A 19661-nucleotide genomic window follows, 5' to 3' on the forward strand; every position below is an offset into this window, starting at 1 on the left:
GGATCTTTTTAGCTTGAGAAATGTGCTTCTGTGGATACCATTTCTCTTCACCAAAGCAGGCAAGAGTATAAACCGTGCTGACAAAGGCTTCCTTTTCAGATTTAAAAATTCATTCTAAAAGCAAAGAGGAAATCCTCAGACATTTCGCTGCCTCATGAAGAAATGGCAGCAGATGACTAAGAGCCGACACATGCCTCGTTGAAGATCTTTACAGCATGCTACTAATACCCCATCTTGCCTCTAGTATCATGCATCAGAGCAATTGAGCTTTAGAAATGACATTTCTGACTAGGATGGGCAGGGGCCCAGACATTGTTGGACAGTTCCTGCCAGTTCCTGGAAACAAAACCTTGTCAGGATTCTTGTTCACTGTCTCTTCCTGTTGCACCCTCTTATATGTGTGTGAAATTGGAGGCGGCTTGTTGACTAAAGACTAAGAAGTACTCTTCATTGAAGAAGCCAAAGTGTCAGGTTTGATGAAGCCACTGTGAGAGTGTAAATTATATTTTCTTTATTAATGTCTCTCAAACTCACACTCTGCCTGGAACACATCCAGTGCATAAAACTATATATACAGTGAAAAAAAACCAAAAAGTTCATGGATTTATCTTTGGGCATTGCCTTTTCTTGATCTATTGTCGGGTGAAATTTCTGTTATTGGAACAACTGGAGTGAAGCTCCCTGGCTTGTCAAATAATTGAGTTATTGAGCTTCCCATGATGACAGTGGAAAGCTGAGGCTTCAGCCTGGCTGAAAGAATGGTACTGGGGTGGTTTGTTGCCCAAGGATGAAGGCTACTTGGTGGGCTGTTTCAGTAGGGCTCACAGGATGGCATTTACTGCTTTTGCCACGATGGAGAAATTGGGCATCAGCTGTGTGAGTGAGAAATTTCTCATGTCAGAGACTTCTGGTATGACTCTGTCTGTCCGGGGTGACTCACAGGGACCAAGCATACAAAGGCCGACTTATAGAAGCAGAAGTCTTTACTCATTTACACTGAGGAGTGTTAGCATGTACGTGTGTGTGGGGGTGGTGGGGGGTGGTGGGTGGTATGCAGTTGGATTATGTGGCCAGATTGTTCTTTCTGTCCATGAAGTTCCAATGGAAAGCCAAATTATCATCTGAAAAGTTATTCTTCAAATACGAAAGTTAAAGAAGGACATGTCAGGCAGAGACGAAGGCACTCAACACAAAGCCATGAGGGAGCTTCTCCTGTTTGAAAAGCTATAGTTACCCAACTACTATTGGTGGGTGAAGGACCAGGGTGGAAGTGGCAAGGAACGAAGCTGAGGAGGGAGAGAGGGGCCAGATCCTGAATAATGGATCAAAAAGTTGGGAGTTCCCAGCTCCCCTCCTCACAGAAAGAAATTCCTCTGTTTATATCTTTATATATCTTTATTTATATCTTTATATATCTTATTCCTTTATTTACCCATTGTAATGAATGGGTAAAAGCAATACCCATTTATTTAAAAAAAATACAAGCAATTTAAAAATTGCCAACCATGCCTTCCAACCAAGGAAGACCAATCTTTTTTTTTTAAATTAATTTGTTAATTTATTTTACATTTTTAAATTTAAATTCAATTTTCCAACATATAGTATAGCTGCCACGCTCATCCCGTCAAGTGTCCTCCTCAGTGCCTATCACCGGGTCACCCCATCCCACCACCCACCTCCCCTTCCACAGCCTTTTTGTTTTTGTTTTTAAATAAATTTATTTTTTATTGGTGTTCAATTTATCAACATATAGAATAACACCCAGTGCTCATCCCGTCAAGTGCCCACCTCAGTGCCCGCCACCCAGTCACCCCCACCCCCCGCCCACCTCCCCTTCCACCACCCCTAGTTCATTTCACAGAGTTAGGAGTCTCTCATGTTCTGAAGGAAGACCAGTCTGATGCCTTGATACTTGTTCTTATATGGTGAGTGATAAAATACTACTTTCTAATTAGCATTTGCACTTACCAACATATCTCAAACATATTTTATATCAGTTTATATATTTCTGCCACATTTTATAAAATGAAACAGTTATTGTCTATAATCATTTAAATCATTACAGCTCTTTCCTATTGTGAATAATGCTGAGATGAATCCCCTTTTGCATATGTTTTTGGCACATGACTGCGGCTTCCATAGTATAAATTTCCACAAACAAGACTGGTGTGGAAAAGGCGTGAACAGAATTCAGACTTTTTGTCATGTCCAGATCTTTTTAATGTTTTCTCTGAAATCCTCATGGTCCATTCTGAAAGCTGAGTCCAAAGTGGCCATCCAGGTATAACATTATTTTAAAGTCTTGGCTTTCCACTCAAAGTTTTATATAACTTTTGCATGTAACCCTATGTTGTGGACACAATTAAATTGTTTTCCCTCCCAAATCTTTGAGTAAAATTATAGCTTCTGAAAGACGTTTAGTGTTTGTTCTGCAGCTTCCTGTATTCTTGGCATAACTCTTTGCACCTAGTGGGGAGGTGCACCCCGATATTATAGAAGCTAAGTGGAGACACTGAGGAGCCCCAAAGGATGTCCACCAGGCAATGATGTGATCAGATGGTTGGACTCACAGGCCAAGAGAGGAATCAGAAGGACCTGGGAAGGGAGGCTTGGGCAGAGGGTTCCTGTAAGAGTGAAGGTGAGCCACCTGACACTGAGCAGCAGTGGCCGTGTGGGAGTGCAGAAGACAGATGGAAAGAGGGAAGTACCATTATGAGGCTTTACTTAACCAGTTGTGAAGAACAAAGGACAGTGAGGAATCTAGGATGAAGGTGTGTTTCCTGTCTTTAGTCTGACAAATGATCAAATGGAAATTATGTTCCCATCATGTTTCTTGTTTTGTGTTGACCCACAGGAAGCTCATAGGTCAGTTTGTGGTCGGTGACAGTATTTGTATTGTTTGTTGTGGTGGTTGACGCCGCTGGTTCTAATTTTTTGTTTCCAGAAGACATCTCTGATGTACAGCTGAAACTAGGCAGTACACAGTCTGTGGGTAAATAATAAGTACCACCTGGCTCTTAATCTGGGCAAGTCCTTTCCACTCATGACTTGAACCCCAAGGGAGAGGAGTAACCAAGCACTTGGATTAAAGCCAGGTTTAATGAGGGGTGGGGGTTGTTGTGATGGAGTGGATGGATCCCTAATATCAGATAAACTGGTTTGACATTTTTTAAAAAGATTTATTTATTTATTTTAGAGAGAGAATGAGCATGAGTGGTGGGAGTTGGGGCAGAGGGAGAGAGAACCTCCAGCAGGCTCCTCATTGAGTGCGGAGCCCGATGCAAGGCTTGACCTCGTGACCCTCGAGATCATGACCTGAGCTAAAGTCAAGAGTTGGAAGCTTCATGGATTGTACCACCCAGGCACCGCTGGTTCAACTGTTTAAAGCATTTACATTTTTGAGACTTAGTTCAGCCATACAACTCTTTCTTCTTCCCTCACTGTTTACCATTACCGAAGAGCCAGTTTCACTAGTTTTTGACATTTCTTTAAAATATATCAGCTAAGCTCTCTGGAAATCTGCCTTTAATCATAATCTTAACTTATTTTAGATAGAAACTATCAGTGTTCTGGAAACTTGCATATTTCCTTTGATTTGATTCTCGTGGGGGCCACCCCTTTATTTACTTGTGTCTTTGTAATCTTCACCATTTAAATTTTCTCTTCCCTTTTGTCTGGAGATGGAAAGCAAGGCTTCAGCTTGACCCTGGGGCACTCAAAGCCTGGGACTCAGGGAAGCAGCTGCTTGTCCTGAGGCAGACATTGGATCTTCATTCTTTATTTCCCTTTATTAAAAAATGTTTTTCCCCTTAGTTAATGTTATCCTGGATTTTATTTTCAAAATTGCAAAAAGCAAATTGGATTTCCTTCAGTGATCATGTAAAAGATGCTTCTGTGCCTCCCTCCCTTCCTCCCTCCCCTCTTTCCTTCCCCAACTTTTAATGATGTTTGCTCTGTTTTCACTTTGATCTTTCATTTTTTTTTTTCTGAGGAGGAGATAGACCGCCTGCTTTTTTAAGAACCCTACCTTTAACCCTAAAGAAATGTTGATCCAGTCACTCTGCCTTCTGTGAACTTCCCCTTCACCAGTTTTGTTTTTTGCTGGGCTCTTTTGGGCAAAATTGTTGGGATACCTGATAATTGCATTTAGTCATATCTGTTAATTCAACTGCTGAAAATCAGCAGCTAATTCATTGTAAACAGGATCTCTGTGCATTGTCTTCAAGTATTAAAGAGATTATTCTAGAAAATGTCAATCACTGCTCAGATGATCAATATACTGATATACTGATATCTACCAATGAAGAACTTTTTATGTCTTTCAAAGGTTTCCAGGAGTGTGGACAGCGCCTTAGCTGCCAAAGCGAAATGTTTTAAATGTAGGCTTTAACCAGCCTAAGATAGTGTTAACATTTTGTGAAAAAAATATTTGGAAATCATGTTATCTTTTGAGTCTCTCATAAAACAGTTCCCTGATATTTTGTTTCTGTTGATTCACTTATGCCTCTCTCCAGGATGAAGGGACTAACTTTATAATAAATGTAACACATTTTAAAATATAAGGGGAGTAGTTTGTTCTGGTTATATACTTATTATAAAGATCTCTGTGGGATTCTGTTTTTAAATTCATCTTTCAGTTATTTAATTTCTTAAGACCACAGATAAACTGGTAAATCTAAATATTGCCTTGTTGCAAAGGCTTTCATTAGGTAGATTCCAGATTGAGTGGAAACGAACATAACTCCAAATTATTTAAAAAAACAAAAAAACAAAAAAAAAAAAACAAATCCAACAAACCTCCAATTATCTGGAGTATTCCCTGACCAAGCAAAAAAAGCATTCCAAGTTCATTCTTGAGAGGTGAGGCATGCAAACTGTTTGGTCTCCTTCAAGGCCAATGAGAGGGGATCACAGATTTAGGTTGTGTCTGTGCCAGCAAATGTTGTATGTTGGTGAAAATGACCTCTGGAGGTACCAATTCAAAGGAGAGAAAGAAACAGGCTTTGGAAAATCCAAGGAAGTCAGTTTGTTTCTGAGACACTGTTGGTGTGTGGGATGTTGGCTGGACCCAAAGAGCATGTTATCTTCACCAGGTGGGAGGATGAGGGGAATTAATCAATTAATTGGTAAATGAAGATGGAAAAGGCTACGATATTTCTTTGGTTTTATGAGAGTCCAGAGGTGAGAGTTATAAACAGGCATTCCCAATGGCAGGCATTTATGCCCTAATGTTGCAATGAATCTCTGGAAGGACTGAGCACAGGCAAGTGTTATTATTAAAGCTAATTAAATCACTCTGGATTATGGTTTGTCCAGGGTATTATCTAACAGAATGATAGCCATAAAGTCTGGAGAAAACAAACAGATGAGGATCGGTTAGTCAAGGAGTCTTCCTGATTATTCTTTCACTTTAAAAACAAGCCTTCCCTCAATACCAGGAATTATTATTAAGTCTCACTGTGCTTTGAATCTTACTAGTACTGCACACTTGCAGACTGACCTGTGTTTGTTGTGGGGAAGCAGGCATGGATTTTCTGATTTTCTTATCTAGTTTTTTTTTTTTTTCTTTTTTTGGAACCACATTTGCCAAAGTAATTAAGTAAGAGGTTAATGGCCATCAAATGTCCTGCTGCATTATAGTCACAGCTTCCATATGAAGTGGGATAGCTTTTCTCTTTCTGCATCTCAATATGGCAAAATCATTGGAGGGACAGGGTAGAGAGCAGATTGGTTTTCCAGGCTCTAAACAATAACTACATAATGGTTTGAAATGAAAATGCAAGTATATCATCATCTGAAGAAAAAAAGGGAGATGTAATGAATCCAGGGCCATCATCCATAGAAAAAGTAATTTAAAATATTCACTTAAAATATAGCCAGTTTGTGGAGGAAATGAGCAAAATAAGGCTCATTTTGGAGCACACACATTTGAAAGTTACGTTGTATTAGATTTTATATATATATATATATATTTATAATATGTGTATAATTTTATATATATGTATATATATATATAGAAAGAGAGAGAGAGAGAGAGGTATAATGTGTGTTGTAAAGTGATAAGTAATGTTGGCAAAATGAATGAAATGGAGAATGTGATTAATCAAATTAATTTTTATGATCCGTGTAGCTTGCCAAATAATTCACTTGGCTGGATTGTGGCAAAGGTTTGAAATGAATTGTTGAGTTCTGCTAAGCCTGTGATGATGGTTAATTTTATGTGTCAACTTGGCTAAGTTATAGCACCCAATTATTGAATCAAGTGCTAGTCTAAGTTTTGCTATGAAGGAATTTTGTAGACATTGCTAACATCTACAGTTAGTTGACTTTAAATAAAAGATTACCCTTGATAGTGTGGGTGGCCTCATCCAATCAGGTGAAGCAAAATCTGAGGTTCCCCAGAGAAGAAATTATGCCTCAAAAGTTGAACAACAGGGGATCCCTGGGTGGCGCAGCGGTTTGGCGCCTGCCTTTGGCCCAGGGCGCGATTCTGGAGACCCAGGATCGAATCCCACATCGGGCTCCCGGTGCATGGAGCCTGCTTCTCCCTCTGCCTATGTCTCTGCCTCTCTCTCTCTCTCTCTGTGACTATCATAAATAAATAAAAATTAAAAAAAATTAAAAAAAAAAAAAAAAAAAAAGTTGAACAACATTCCTTCCTGAGTTTCTACCCTGCCGGCCCTATGAATTTCAGGTTTGCCAGACTCCACACCCACTTGAGCCAATTCCTTAAAATAAATTTCTCTGTATATTATATATATATAATATATATAATACACACACAGACACACACACACACACAGACACATACACATACATACACACATTATCTACCCATCTTTGTGTCTCTCCTGGTTCTGTTTCTTTGAAAATCCTGGTTTATACAGTCTCAGGTAGCCTTCTATATATACCAAATAATTTCAATCGTCCTTCTACATTTCCTGATTGGAATCTGGATTTTCAAAGACCTCACTGGATTCATATTGAAATAATTTTAAATTCGTTTAAACCCAAACATTAAAATATGGATGGAATTCTGAAGAAGGATTTTATTAGGAGGGAACATAGCTGAGATAACACAGTGTAATTCCATTTTGTGCTTTTTCTTCGAAGATCCAAATTTGGGATTTTTTTTCCACTTATGGTTTACTTTCTGATATAGAAATGCAGGGCAGGCATTTTTTGGTAATGCCATTTCGGCAACTCTTAGACTTCCTCTGCACAATGTCTAAGAGAAATATGGTATGGTCAAAGGAAAATGGATAGGAATCCAGGAGTTCTGACTTCTGCTAAGGGTTTTGACTTCTTTGGTATGAGGCATTAAATGAAAACTGTTTCTCTACTCACAAAACTTCTGACAGCAAATGTGTAGATTTTCCACACCAAGCAGTTCCCCAGATTCTATGGGGACACCAACTGGGTGTGCTGAAATTTAATCCAATTCTGACATTAACTGCCCAGAGTAGTGCAGTCCCCACAGGTTAACGGCTCAGTACCAGAAGACTGCCCCTCTCTTCAGATGCCAACGGCAAACACTGGGTCCCCAGGTTACCCACCCTTCTGCCTGGCCTGGCTACAGACTGGGTGTGCCTAGTTCAGGTTCCGTAATTTGCTACAACAGCTCACAGAACCCAGAAAAATACTTTATTTATCATTAGTAGTCAATTATAGAGAATATTACAAAGGATACGAATGCAAATGCAAAGCCAAATGAAGAGGTACAGAGGATGAGGTCCAGAAGGGTCCAAAGTACAAGAGCTTTTGTCCCCATGGAGTTTGGGGTACAGCACCTTCTCAGCTCATGGATGCATAAAGCAACCCGGAAGCTCTCCAAACCCCTTCCAGTAGGGTTTCTGTGGAGATTCTGTCATGAAGGATTGATGAGATCGAGCACTGGTGATTCACTCAACCTCCAGCTCCTCCAACCCTGGTTAATTTCAGCAGAAAAGGAATTTCTGGGCAAGACTTCAGGAAGCAAAATGAGAAAACTGAGAACCTACACTCAAGAGATGGCCTGGAACAGGAGGAGTTGGATACCCAGAACCAGAGATCACCCACAATTACAGGCTGGTTCAGCCCCTGATGCCCACTGGCCCTGGGGTAAAGGATGCAAGCTGTTGTCCCTGGGCTGGACTCTACCCCCACATTTTCTGTTTCTCTCCCTCCTGCTCTTGAATCACAGGTCTAAGTTTAAGTCACCCTTCTGCTGCCTCAAGGACAGTGGGAGCAAGTGAGTAGGCTTTGGGGCTTGACGTCATGGCAAGAAGTTCTTGCATCACACCAATTCTCAAGGAAGAGCATTAAAAAAAAAAAATCAGTGAAGAAAAATCAACAAATTTTCCCCCACCAGGGCTGTCTTATTGCATTTAATCTTCATAGCTGCTATTATTATACTCATTTTACAGATGAAGACATTGAGCTCGGAAAGGTTGTGTGGCTTGCCTATGGCCACACAGCTAAAAAGATTAAAAAAACAAAACAAAACAAAAACAAAGGTGGATTCAAACCCCGATCTGTCTGAATTCAAACCCCAAGTACTGAACGACTTCAACAATTACAGCCTTAATTTTCATTCAATATATTTCAGGAGACCCTTCTATGATTAAAACTTTGCTGGAGTCCCTCATCTGGGAAACAATCTCAAGCCCCAAACAGCTCATCTTCTAAAAGCTTTCCAACTATATTTCAACTTGGCAACAGCATCTTCTCACCACATAGTTTAGAAAATCTCTTAACATTCAGCTGAGGATGTGTATGTATTTTTTGTTTCTGGATTAAAAGTGTTCTGCATGTTGCTGAGTCACCTCTTCGGTGTTTACCCAATGCTCAGGGCTTGCCAGTGCGGTTGAGATGAGATTAGAAATTGTAAATCAATGTCTAATCCTACCCACTCTGGAAAACTGAGTCATCGCAAAAAGGCTCTGCACAACCCCTGAAGCCACCTTCCTCCTCTCTTGTCCCACTGTGCTTTTTACTGTGTGTCTGCAAAATTCCAGTAGTCAGTGACTCTCTGGAGCAGGTCTGAAAATTTACCAGATGGAGACAGTTATGTTTAAAATTAATTCCCCTGAAATATAAAGTAGTGTTAATTAAAAAACAAACAAACAAAAAAAAACAAGAAAAACCTGTTTTGCATTTGCCTGCGATGTGATTTTGCCTCCCCTGTGCTCAGCACTGGATGGAGGGCGAGGAGGGGAAGCCTGCGCAAGAGGCCTGCGGGGTGCGGGAGGCCCAACGCTTTGCCCTGCCCGCCTTGGAAAGAGGACAGCCTCACGGCCACCTCTTTGCCTGATCCAATGTCGTATTTCGGACCTGAAGGGCAGCTGCCCCGCCTGCATCTTGCCTTAGTTCCCACCACAAAGCATAGCAGTGAGCTCAGGGCAGGGCCGTTTCCCTGGTGGGGTTCCTGCCAGTGTCCCCCCCACCAACCACCCCCACAGCTCTGCTTCCCTAAGCTCTGCTTCCCTAAGCCGATTTCACTGGCCCGGGCATCGGAGCCCCTGGGTGTTTGTTTAAATGCAGATGCCCAGGCCGGCCGGCACAGCTGCATCAGAATCCTGCATGAGCTCCAAGTTCCCCATGTGATGGGGTGCCCAGGAGGGCCTCCCAATGATGGGTACTCAGGAGGCGGTCAAGCTCTCGGCCTCCGGCCAGCCAGCCAGCCTCTCTCAGGCTGAGCTGAAATGTATTGTTTCAGAGTAATTTTCCTAGGATATTAATGCTTGAGGATTCCCTTTAAACTTTCCCTCCCCTTTGCATCCAATTTCACAGAGCCAATGGAATGATCTGAGTTCATATAATTACCTAGGAGTCAGCAACCTGTTCTCTCCTTGGAGATGGATGTGGGTGAAGCTGTGAGTGGAAAACCCACTTTGCCCACTGCCAAGTGGTTCTCTGGCAGGTGTAAGAGTTCTGCTGGAGATCCAGCGCCTGCGGGGTGGGGAGCGCGCGCTGTTTCACTCCCACTGTGCGCTGTCTGCAAGGTCTCTTCTCTGGGGAAGCTCCTTCCTCTCCCTGTTTGCAGCAGCCTGAGACTGTTCACCTCCTAAAAGGCCCAGTCCTAGTATTTCTTTAACGGGAGATTCAATTTATTTCAATGTAATATGCATATGTTATGTCCCTACTCTGTGTGAGCATCATGCAGGGCTTTGGGGAGAAGAGGATGGAATAGATATAAAGGTAAGAAAAAGAGGCCTCTGCTGCTGGGAGCTGCCCACCGATTGGGGGAGACATTGCTGCACAACTGGGTACAGTGCCAAGGAATAGAGTCAGTGCAGAGTGGAGGTGTGAGCAACAATTGCAGGGGGATTCATTGACAGAGGAGGGAGGGCTGCTCGCAGGCAGTGCCATCACCGTGGGACAGGATGGAAGAAGTTGACTAAGAGTTGAGGGAATTGTCCAGGGGTAGCAGCAGGGATGACGAACTTGGCAAACATTCTGTGCATAAAAGATGTCACTCTGTGTTTTTTTTTGTTTTTTGTTTTTTGTTTTTGTTTTGGTCCCAGGTTTTAGCTTATCCATCTGAAAATAGTGGGACAAATGGGCTTTGAAAAGCTCCGTACCTGGAACCTGAGGTTGTTAGAGGAGTACCATTAGGAGCACCCCCAGCTGTGTTCACCAAAGCCCTGGCCCAGCTGGTTTCAGGTTTTTTCTGTCATTGTTATCAGCAGCCAGTATGCTGCCCACAAATTCCAAGTGCTGACAAATGGAGTAGGTTTAATCACACCCTGGCTTAACCCTCTCATTTGCCATAAATCAAACTAGTTCTAAAAATCACATGGTGCTCAAGTACTCTGAGTGTGCTTGGCATCAGTGAGGTATGATGTACTCTGGGGTTGTAGAAGCAGCATGAACTCACCTCTGCCTCTGGAGCTTGGGGAGTGAGAGTGACATGCAGTCGCACCATGCATGGCCTTTCATTTACATTGATGCCCAAAACCTCTAGTTGCTAGGTACTGGTCAGATTTCCTCTCCCTTTTTGGGACTTATGTGCTCTGCCTTTTATGATGAAGTTTCTTGGTCCATTTCTACCTTCTTCAATGGTATAATGTGTATTAACACACAGATGTGCAATTCTACAATCCATATAGGTGGCTCGTCTATCCGGAAAGAGACCAAAACACACCAGACTGCATAGAAGTCCATTTCTGCAATCCTAGCAATCACAGTAACATGCTGGTCAGGGCTGCCTCCCAAACCTTGAGATGTGTTTAAACTATACAGGATATCCACCACATGCTCACCTTTGCCTGTACCAAGCATTTGCAAACATTACAATATGCTTGTGTCAGTGAAGAATATTTTGATTGCAAGTAACAGGGAACTAAGATTTATTCAAGTTAAAAAAATGAATGCATTAAGATGAATGCATTAACTAGGAATAGAAGTAAATCAGTAAAGGCAATATATGAAAAGCTCACAGCTAACATTATACTCAATTGTGAAAGACTAAAAACTTTTCCTCTAAGATCGGGAGTGAGATAAGGATACTTGCTTTTGCCACCTCTGTTCAACATAAGTCAACTAGAAGTTCCAGCCAGAAATATTAGTCAAAAAAAGAAAAGCCATTGAAATTGAATAGGAAGAAGTAAAATTGTCTCTGTTTGCATGCAACAGAAGTTATGTATAGAAAACCTTAAAGATGGCTTGCATACACACCTGTGACAGGTAATAAATAACTCAACAAAGCTGCCAGATACAAAATCAACACATTTAAAAATCAGTTCCATTTTTGTATGCTACCAATGAATAACCCTAGAAGGACATGGAGAAAACAATTCCATTTAGAATACTATCAAGAAGAATAGAATATTTAGGAATAAACTTAACCAAGGAGATGAAAGATGTACAACTGAAAACTTGGCAAACACTGAAGGGAATTTGATGAAGGAAATTGAAGACACAGATGAGTGGGAAAACATCCCATGTTCATGGAATTGAAGACTTAATATTGCTCAGAGGTAAGTAGCACCCCAGGTTACCTACACATTCAGTGTAATCCCCATTGAAAGAAAAACAGTGGTGTTTTTTTGTCTTTTTTTTTTTTTTTCAGAAATTGAAAAAGCTATTCAGAAATTCATGTGGAATCTCAAGGGACCTTAAATAGTCGAAGAGGTACTGAAAAAGAACAAAGTTGGAGGTCTCACACATTCTGATTTAAAAAAATCATTTTACAAGGCTGATTTCTTATGAAGTTTCAATAATCAAAATAGTGTTGCATTAGTACAAAGACATACATACCAACCAGTGCGATAGAAGACAGACCTGAGAAATGAACCCGTTGTGTATGGTCAAATGATTTTCAGAAAACTATGAGACCATTCAGTGAGGGAAAGAAAGTCTTTTCAACAAATGATGTTGAGAAAACTGGATTCCCCATGTGAAAGGATAAAATTGGGTCCTTATCTTACACTATATATAAAAAAATCACATGGATCAAAGACCTAAATGTAAGAGCTAAAACTCTAACACTTAACCCCAGATAAAGGGCTAGTATCTATGATGTATAAGCAACTTCTCAACAATAATAAAACTCAACAATAATAAACTCAACAATAATAAAAAAAAATCAAACAACTCAATTAAAAAGTGGGTCAAGGACTTGATTGGACGTTTCTCCCAGGAAGACATACAAATGGCCAATAAGCACATGACAAGATGTTCAATATAACTAATCATCAGGGAAATGAACATCAAAACCATAATTAAGTACCACTACATACCCACTAGGATAACTACTATTGAAAGGAGCAAACAGGTGTTAGGGAGATGTGGAGAAATTAGAACCTTGTGCACTGTTGGCAGAAATATAAAGTGGTATGGCCACTATGGAAGAAAACAGTATGGTGATTCCCCAAAACGTTAAAAATAGAAATATCATATTATCCAGCAATTCTACTTCTGAGTATATACCTAAAAGAATTGAAAGCAGGGTGTAAACAAGTTGTTTCTCCAACCCTGCTCATAGCAACATTATTCACAATAGCCAAAAGATGAAGCAACACAAATGTCCATGGACAGATAAATAGAAAAACAAAAAGTGAGGTATATGCAAATAGTAGAACATGATTCAACCTCAAGAGGAAAGGAAGGGAATTCTGAGACATGCTGCAACATGGATGATGAACCTTGAGGACATCATGCTCAGTGAAGTAGCCAGTTACAAAAAGACAAATACTTGATCATTCCACTTACATGAAGTACTTAGAGTACTTGGAATCATAGACAGAAAGTAGAGTGGTGGCTGCCAGGGGCTGCATGGAGGAGGAAATGAGGAGTTGTGTTATGTGTAGTTTCAGTTCTGGAGATGCTGGTGGGAATGGTTGCATGACAGTGTGAATATACTTAATGCCAGTGAAATATATCCTTAAAAATGGTCAAGATGGGATCCCTGGATGGCTCAGTGGTTTGGCACCTGCCTTTGGCCGGGGGTGCGATCCTGGAGTCCCTGGATCAAGTCCCACGCCGGGCTCCCAGCATGGAGCCTGCTTCTCCCTCTTCCTGTGTTTCTGCCTCTCTCTCTCTCTCTCTCTCTGTGTGTGTCTATCATGAATAAATAAATAAATAAATCTTTAAAAAAATGGTCAAGATAGTAAATTTGATGTGCTTTTCACAATTAAAAACAAACACAAAATTAATACGTTGGTTTATGTAATACAGAATTCAGAAATAGATCTGGGGTTTCAAACAATGGCCTTGGGACTTTGAATCCCTCAGCCCTACTTCACCTGTGTCACTTATTCTCAGGGTGGTTCTTGCCATCCTGGCAGCTAACCTGGCCAGTGGCATCTCTGAGCTTATATGTTCCTCCTGTCAACCAGTCTTAAGCATATAAAATATCATGGGAGGACTCTGATTGGTCCTGCTTGGGCCACGTGACCATCCTTGCGACCAATCCTGGTGGGCAGGGAAAGTAGACCTGAGTTACCCCATTCACTATGGAGCAGGTGAGGCCGTGTAACACACAAGGTCATCAAGTAACAGAAAAGAAAGGATGCTCTCCCAAAGAAGAAGTGTTGGATAGACACCCCGTGGCCTCTGTGATGTCTGTGCTCTATCTTCCAAAGTCATTTCCGCCATTTGAGGCAGGGCATGGGCACTTTGCCTGAGTTATGGAGACTGGCTTTCTTTCCAGTCCACTCTCCTTCTTTTCAAGTGACTAAGCCCTCCAGAGGGTCCCAGGTTCATAGCACACCTACCCCCAAGAGGAGAGGGGTTTCCAACCCAAGTCTCTGCACTGGCACTGAAATTGGGTGTGACTCTGAACAGGGCAGGATAGGCGCTCTCCTGATGGTCTGATTGATTGTTCAGCTTTAATCCTGTTAACCTAATGCTACCTCTCTGGACATTGAGTAATGCCCACCAGAGTCTTACATCTACCCACTTAATTTCCATTTGAGAGATTTATGTGTGAGTTGAATACATTATTACCTTTGTGTAGACAGCGGTGTTTGTGAATTAAGATTGATTTCATGGGTAGCCACCTACACAAATTGCTAAAAAGTCGTTAATTTGTGGTTGGCATTAACATGTTTGATGGATGTCATCAGATACAAATCAGAAAGAACTCTCAGCTCATTTCAGGGAGGATGGAGGCCTATTGCTCCTAGCATTTCTGCATGATGGATTACCCAGTGAGGGGTTACCCCAAGTGTGGTCCCCTTTACCACCCACTTTCCAGGAACCTGAAGAACCGGTTTAAAATACAAATTCCTGAGATTTACTCAGATAAAGGGAATCAGACTCCATGGGGATGGAACCCAGGAATCTGTATTTTTATCAAGCTCCCCCCAGCGAAGTTTGAGGGCCCTACTCTGGAGTTTCCTTATACTGTTGTGTGGCTATTTCACAGGCAAATGTAAGAGGAAGCTTTTTTTCACACTGAGAGAGACCAAGAAATTGTTTTGCTGAGTGCATAGCCAGGCAATTGCAAAATCATGGAATGAGGAAGAGCAGAGAGCTTTTTGGCATTTGGTTTTTCTCAATTGTCTTAGCTCAAAAAAATCGTTTTGCCAAAATGGCACATTTTGGGGTGGCATGTTCTGGTCTTCTGTAAGGGCTCTTTATTATTCTCTCTCAGACCCATCTCTTGGATTTTCTTTCTCTGAACTCCTTGTGAGTAGAGACAATCTGGTGAGATCACCCCCTCATTCCCTGCTTCCTAAGAAACTGTGTTCGGATTGGGGTTTTGGAGCAGGTGACATTAAAGTACATGCCGGAGCTCATATGGTGCATGGATTTTAGACACTGGAGAGATCTTAGCAATCATCCCTGGGATAGTGCCCCTGAACCCTTTGACTTTTTGGTTCATTTCCGATACTGCTGATCAATCTTTGCACTTTCCCCTACCAGGCTTGCATGCAGCTTCCCAATCCATTTTGATATAATACCAAGTTTTGATTGATTTACAGTGAAGCTTATTTATACCCTGGATCTAACCAAACGTCAGCTTTTGCTTATGGAGAAGTGTAGGATCAGGGAGGAAAAGTGCCTTGCTCAAGACCCAGAGCTAGATTTGGGAATACCAGTACCCTGGCTATAAGCAGAGGCTTTTTTTCTTGGCTTAATGAATGGTCAGTTTTTAATCATATTTTTTAGAAACGTTGGAATTGGAGTATAAATTTTAACAGCTAAGATATAAATTGGTGTGGAATATAATATTTTTCCTATATGAGTGAAGATTTCTTTCTTTTTAAAAATTTTTCTAATTTTTTAAAAAACTTTTAAAAAAGATTTTTTTATTCATTCATGAGAGGCACACAGAGAGAGGCAGAGACATAGGCAGAGGGAGAAGCAGGCTCCCCACAGGGAGCCTCATGTGGGAGTCAATCCCAGGATCCTGGGATCATGACCTGAGCCAAAGGCAGATGCTCATGAGCCACCCAGGTCCTCATGAGTGAAGATTTCTTAAGTGTTATGGAAATTGTGAAGAACTGAATATGTAAGTAGCCATTGTTAAGTGTCAAGTCTGAGGACCGGCAACCTGCTAACTTCCAAGAATAATTGGCAGATTAGTAGATTCCGCACCACCTATAACTTAGAGTTGTAGCCAGTGGTTCATGTACTTCATAAAAAAAGGGAGCACAAGATAGCTTAATTTGCAAATACTCAAGTACCTGGCATTTGCAAAGAATAGAAGATGTATCACATTGTTGACTCCTCATCTGTCACACCATATGCCAACATCCCCTAATGGGTACACTTGCTATTATTCCCACTGAATTTAGAGTTTTCACACTGGGGAGCTGTGTTGTTATAGCCATTAACCAAAAGGATGCAGCGTCATATCCAAAATGGCAGAGTGGCTGAGTTCAACAGAGAAATCAGAGGTCTGTGGAAAGACCTCTTGTTACTATTGCAGTCCAGTGGGCTCAGCTCTTTTATGGGATGCTGTGTTGTCTACGTCCATCATTATTAGACATTAGAAGGAGAACTTTAGACTAAATCAGTGGAGGAGAGTCCTGTTGGAGGTGACAGCAAGTTGTAGTTGAGAATCCTGCCACAAGCTCAACATCAGTGCTTCTGCTGACAGCAGTCCTTCCTCCTCATTAATCCATCTCCCCCTCCCTCCACCACTTCCTAGTTGTTATTTCTTTGCCAAGCCCTCAAGCTGGATTAATTTATAACTTTAATAATGTGGTAAAGAACCCAGAATTATTTTGCCTGGAGAAGGTGTATAAAGTAGGCTACATCATTTTCTCTTGTGCTTCCTCCATAAGCAGCCCATCTGCTTCCTCATCGTTGCTGTTGGAATTTTAGCCTTTGCATTGGAAACTACTCAGATTAATTTGAACTTCAGGGATAATTAAATGTATAAAATGCATGTTTGTTGCTTTTTAGGTGAAAGTAGTAAGAAGAGAAAACTGGAAAATGTTCTAGAAAATTAACTCAAAGTAGATTTCTTTGATGTAGGGATGGGGTAGGGAGCACCTGGCCAGCTCAGTCAGCAGAGCATGCAACTCTTGATCATGGATTCATGAGTTCAAGCCCCATGTTGTATGTAGACATTACTTTAATTTTTTTTTTTAATTTATGATAGTCACAGAGAGAGAGAGAGAGGCAGAGACACAGGCAGAGGGAGAAGCAGGCTCCATGCACCGGGAGCCCTATATGGGATTCGATCCCGGGTCTCCAGGACCGCGACTTGGGCCAAAGGCAGGCGCCAAACCACTGCACCACCCAGGGATCCCTGTAGACATTACTTTAAAGAAGTATTTTAAAACTCCCCAAATTCCGTAGGGCTATTAAATACAGCTTCCCAGGGCAACTTCTGAATAAGAAAAATAGAATAGATTACATCAATTTCAAAAAAAGAATCTGAATCTTCTTGCCAAAGAAAACATAATTTCTGTCTTTATTTATTCTTCGCTTTCCAATAAAATGTCATATATACTTCCATATATATGTTTCTCTCTATATATGGCATTATATATATTATATATACATATACATGTATATGTATATACATACCCTACCAGGCTTGTATGCAGCTTCCCAATCCATACATGTATATGTTAACACACACACACACACACACACACACACACGTATACACACACTGAGAGACCAACTGGGAAAAATTTGTAGGCTAAGGCAGTTAGGATCTTATAGATAGTATGTTAAGATTTAAAATTCACATATGGCAGAGATATGTTAATAGATGTAAGTGGATTCTTTATTTGGGCTTGAATAAATTGGAAAGAATTTAGAATTAAAATTGGAAAACCATGCTTTTTCTTCTCTTTAGATCAAATTCAGACTTGCTATGAGTTGAGTGCTGACTAGTCCCATAATGTATATATTAGTCTATGTCTTACAAGTTACTTTCCTATCTGTTACAGCCTTGGATATTTCTGTAATTCTAAGTCGTATAGTGATTATTTTTCTTCATGTTACAGACAAGGAAACAGTGCTCCAGAGAAGTTGATGACTATTCATCATGGAGCAACCGATAGTGTGGCAAGGCTGGCCATTGTCTCCAGATCATCATCACATTTATTAGTGTTGAGTATTGAGCATAGGTTCTAGGTTTGGCACCAGCTGGAGCACAGGTGCCAAAGGCAGTAGAAATAGTCCCTGCTACACAGAGCCAGCAACAATGGATGTTCAGAGTAAACAAACTATGTGAAACTGTTGGCTTGGGGAAGATTTATGGATTGATTCTATCTAAGGGGAGCAAAAGGTCTTACAATGCCTCTCAGAGTGAGAGTCCACCTGGTGGTTGATGATAAGCATGATTGATGGGGTGAGAAGTTCGAGGACAGAGGGCAGAGATGCGCATGCCCAGTGGGTGGGAAGACAAGAATGGTCCATCCGTCGTGGCTCAACCCACCGTTTTGTGCTTTTGAATACTTTTATTCATTAAAAGACAAAATTATTATTAAATCTGTTTTTATTTTTTTTAAGATTTCATTTATTTGAGAGAGAGTGAAAGTGAGGGAGATCACAGAGGGAGAAGGAAGAACTGAGCAGAGAGCCCAATGTAGGACTCCATTCCAGGACCCTGGGATCATGACCTGAGCCAAAGGCAGATGCTCAACCGATGGAGCCACCGAGGTGCCCCAGAGATCTGTTTTTATTTTGTTCCAAACTCTACGGTGGAACAGGAAATCTCTAAGAATTGGGATTTCTTATTGATTTCAGAAAGACTAATTCTCATGGAGCCTAGCTGTATGGTTAGACTCCTGGCTCTTACGGATGCTGTCAATGAAGAAAACTTGTCTCTTTGCAAAGTTTCAGTTCAGGTTATGCATGACTTTCTGTGACATGAAAGGTAAAAATCAATCCAGGAAGAATATTGGCAAGCTCAAATCTGTCCTTTTTATTAGTATATCACTTTGAATAACATGTATTTATAGATTGTTTTGTGACAGGACCACAAAAAAGTTATAAATGATATTCTTAAGTTGTAATGAAATTGCCATCAAGTTTTTGGGTTCAATATTTCCTAAGCATCAGATGATAAAATTCGGAAGACCAGTATATTGCAGTTTTTCTGGGCTCTGCTGGAATGATTAATAGTCTGGACTTGATTTGAATTGGGAAAGAGGTGCAAGGCAAGATCAATTTCGGGTGAACTTGGACTTCATTACCACAGGGCGATCACTAATGCAGCACTCTTCTCTGTACATACATGAAAGCAAAGGCTGGGGGCAGAGAGTGAGGAAGGCATGATCTGGGCCAGTGGGCTTTCCGTGTGCAAACAGTGCTTGCGGTGAGGATGCCTCCTCCTCCTTCTCCTCCAGAGGGGGGGGGGGAACGAGCAAGAGCATTCGTGTGAGCAGCGGGAGGGGTCAGGGGCAGAAGGAGAGAGAGAATCTTAAGCAGACTCTGTGTTCAGTGCTGAACCCCATGTGGGGTTCCATCTCACAACCCTTAGGTCATGACCTGAACTGAAATCAAGAGTCCAACGCTTAACCGACTGAGCCACCCAGGGACCCCAAAGTGAGGATGCTAATTGAACCAATACTACAACATAGATTCCTGGCCTTCTTAGCAGCTTCATTTGTTCATTTTTCTGGTTATACAAGTTTATATCCTCACTGCTAAAAAATTCAAATATTATGAAATGTCTGACTTGCAAAGTGAAGGTTCTCTGGAATCACCCCCTTTTCCCTTATTTCTGAGGAAAACCACCATCAACACTTGGATATTCTTCTTGG

The 19661-nt window shown here is 41.2% G+C and overlaps 1 long non-coding RNA gene across 1 annotated transcript in view; it reads left to right on the forward strand.

Annotated features, from left to right (window-relative positions):
* LOC112672606 (uncharacterized) overlaps positions 1-18456 on the forward strand; it is a 73953-nt gene extending 55497 nt beyond the window's left edge. The window contains exon 7 of the long non-coding RNA XR_003144382.3: positions 17898-18456. This is a non-coding gene — a long non-coding RNA (uncharacterized LOC112672606). The remainder of the gene's footprint in view (positions 1-17897) is intronic.
* The last annotated feature ends 1205 nt before the right edge of the window (positions 18457-19661 follow it).

Source organism: Canis lupus, chromosome 28 (genome assembly GCF_003254725.2).
Source record: "Canis lupus dingo isolate Sandy chromosome 28, ASM325472v2, whole genome shotgun sequence".
NCBI classification, from domain to species: Eukaryota; Metazoa; Chordata; class Mammalia; order Carnivora; family Canidae; genus Canis; species Canis lupus.